Below are 3,544 nucleotides of genomic sequence, written 5' to 3'. Positions count from 1 at the left end.
TTTTGGCCTTCTAAAGACGTTAATATATCATTTGATTTCATTTCTCTCTTTCTCTTTCTCTTTGTTTGTGTGTGTGATACTCCTACAATCCATGAACTTGTTCTTTTTGACTCTCTACCATATATCTGCAGACAATTATTCCCTCTATCACCAAGTAGGTAGCAACAATAGACAATTTTCCTCTCTCTCTCTCTCTCTCTCTCTCTCTCTCTCTCTCTCTCTCTCTCTCTCTCTCTCTTCTCTCTCTCTCTGGCACGCGCGTGCACACACACACACACACACCATCAATCAGTATGCAAATACCTCTGTGTGGGTGTACTTGTGTATGTTGAGTGTGGTGTTAAGGCGAACAATGGAATATTCAATAAAGAATAAAGAATATATTGGTACTCTAGAAAAGATTAAGAAGGTATAAGCATGGTAAGGTGCACTGAAAAGAACTATCCAGGAATTGCTATTCGACTGGTTGAATATTACTTGTTATTTGGCAATTTGAATTTGAGTTTTAACTCCTTGCTCCCTCACTACATAATTTATGTATGTGTGCACTTTCTCTCCTCCCCATTCTCACGTGTGGTGCGCCTGTTCTTCTTCTTCTTCTTCTTCTTCTTCTTCTTCTTCTCTCTCTCTCTCTCTCTCTCTCTCTCTCTCTCTCTCTCTCGACTTTGCTACAAATGAGCCCTACCCCATAGCTGCTACTCCCCCAATATCGTATATGCAGAGCCTGTGTGTGTTCGCGTGTGTGTTCGTGTGTGTGTGTATGTGTGTGTGATACTCTTAAGGTCCATGAACTGTGTTCTTGACTCTCTGCCATACATCACTAAGTAGCAACAATATACAAGCACGCACACACACACACACACACACACACACACACACACACACACACACACCATGAATCAGTATGCAAATACCTATGTGTGGGTGTGGGTGTGCTTGTGTATGTGAGTGTAATGTTAAGGCTAACAATGGAATAGTTTGCCTCTTCCTCTCTTTGTATGTATGTGTGTGTTGTTTGTTCAATGTGCAAGAGACCATTACTACTTATTACAGGTTGTAATATGCAATGTTTTCTCATGGCTTATTATAGTTTGTAAATAGTGCTTGCCAAGACTCCTCTAATCAATGAGTTGTTTTCTCAACTTGTCTCAGCATCTTGGATGGGGTTTGTAACTTGTTTGGATGGCTTAAAATTGTAGCTTGTAGAGAGCATCAAAGCCCTTCAAGCCTTCTTGATAAGGGTGTGGTATTATTAATTTATACTTTTTAACATTGGATATATACAATGGTATACCTTTATAAGACTTATAGCCTTATCACCTTGCATTCACGTATTTGATAAATTTGCTACTTCCATTACATTGAAAAAATACATTTAGTATAAAGGTTATTTCCATTGGATAAATTATTTGAGTTTCTAACAATAATAACAAGCGTTGAAGCCTTGGAGTTTTTATCTTCCATGATGTTTTTTTTAACATACCTCTATGGAACCTGGAGATGATCCTTGCGTTTGACAATGCATAAGAAGTGACAATAATGCATCATTCAATCCTCCCGTATTGGCAACTGCACAATGTAGCTCTATGATCATCATCAAGGACTGTGAGGCTTTGAGGAAAAGGGAGCAACGCCAAAAAGTGAGGATTTGTTAGTCACTTATACTTGAGGATAATGTTGTAGTAAGGATTTGTTAGTCACTTATATCTGAGGATAATGTTGTAGTTGTTGATAAGTAGAGAAGATGCAAGATCGGCAATGATGTGGCATGCTTTTTTTACCAACGGACAAGGGTAATTTACTTAGCCACACAAGAAAGGAAATCTTTTAGTATCTCTTCTTTCAAGGATGCGCAAGAATCAAGACAAGAGCTTAATGTTCAAGCATCAGTTGTGTCCAATATCTGTATTACCTTAACCCTAGTGACACAACCAAGATCTTCCAATGATCTCTTCTTTGAAAAGATCTGCCATGATGATGTTGGTGAACTCAAATGAATCAGGTGAATCCTAGGATTTGAACATTGCAAAGGCCTCAAAGGTTTTAGGGATCCACATGATGAATTTCTACTAAGCCAAATCTCGCCTATCTATTATAGAGGATGGATTTTTGCCACTATCAATATGCTCAAGACAAAACTGCACAAGCATCCTTACACGAGGTGAAGGACATTGTGTTTTCATTTTGAACTACTAAGACATAGGTATCACCCAACAAGAAATATGAGATCCCCCGCCCCCCTCAGCGGTGCCCCCTCCGAGGGCGCTGGCGGCGGAAGCAGCATCAGCCTCTCGCGCAGGGCCTCTCGCGCAAGGTGGGGATCCACACTCGGGGCCTCGCTCGCGGTGGTTCCTCCGAAACTGAGCTCGGAAAAACTTCTCTCGCCCGGAAGGCACAGGCGATTCCTCCAGGGAAATCTTCTAACGGGGGAATTAATCTAACGAGTCAAAGTCTTAACTATTCAAACTAATCCGACCAAACTTGAAGTCTTGCGCTTGGTCCATAGAATCACCGCTTTTTTCCTCCTTTAACGAGGCACAACCGCTGATTCCCTCCCACAGAACAAGGGTCTTCTCAGGACTTAATCTAACTAACATAACTAATCATAACTTAATGGTATCGCAGGAATCCTCTGATCCAGCCTAACCTCTTTCAACAAAGCTCTGATACACCAGCTGTGAGATCCCTGCCCCCCTCCGTGGTGGCCCCTCCGAGGGCGCTGGCGGGGCAAAAGCAGTGAGCCTCTCGCGCAGGGTGGGGATCCACACTCAGGGCCTCGCCCGTAGATGTCTGGGCAAGAGACTAGTCTGGCGATTCCTCCAAAAAACCGAGCTCGGCAAAACTTCCCTCGCCCAGAAGAGGCACGGCGATTCCTCTAGGGAAATCTTCTAACGGGGGAATTAATCTAACGAGTCAAAGTCTTAACTATTCAAATTGATCCGACCGAACCTGAAGTCACATGGTCAAATCGAAGAAGAGACTTGCACTTGGTCCATAGAATCACTGCTTTTTTCCTCTTTAACGAGGCACAACCACTGATTCCCTCCCACAGAACAAGGGTCTCACGACTTAATCTAACTAACGTAACTAATCGTAACTTAATGGTATTGCTGGAATCCTCCGATCCAGCCTAACCCCAACCAGCCCATGGGTTAGCCGACCACAGTATTGGTGGGATTCCTTTATAAAGATTTGGTTATGTTTTGCCCGGGTACTGAGAAAAAGAGTTCCTAGGCTCCCTAGCCAGCGTTTCAAGCAAAATTTAAAGTAGGCATACCACGTACATACCCAATATGAAATTGCCATTTATAACAGATTCGACTGTCTTTAAAACAATCCTTCAATGAAAATCATAATATTACTGATCATCATCCTCCAAAATTCTGAGTCCATTGTATTACAAAATATGTCATCTGGACTCTCCGTTGAAGACCAGCTGGCCAACCAACGAGATCCAATATCAAAATTTCATTCACAAAAGTCATTCTTTTTAGTTCCTCCGAATCTTCCTCGATGCATGCATCGGTGTCCTAGCTACCACGAG

This window comes from Cibotium barometz, chromosome 16 (assembly GCF_041138505.1).
Source record: "Cibotium barometz isolate CiBa-2024 chromosome 16, ASM4113850v1, whole genome shotgun sequence".
Classification (NCBI taxonomy): Eukaryota; Viridiplantae; Streptophyta; class Polypodiopsida; order Cyatheales; family Cibotiaceae; genus Cibotium; species Cibotium barometz.
The sequence above is the reverse complement of the archived record's forward strand: the minus strand, read 5'-3'. Positions refer to the sequence as shown.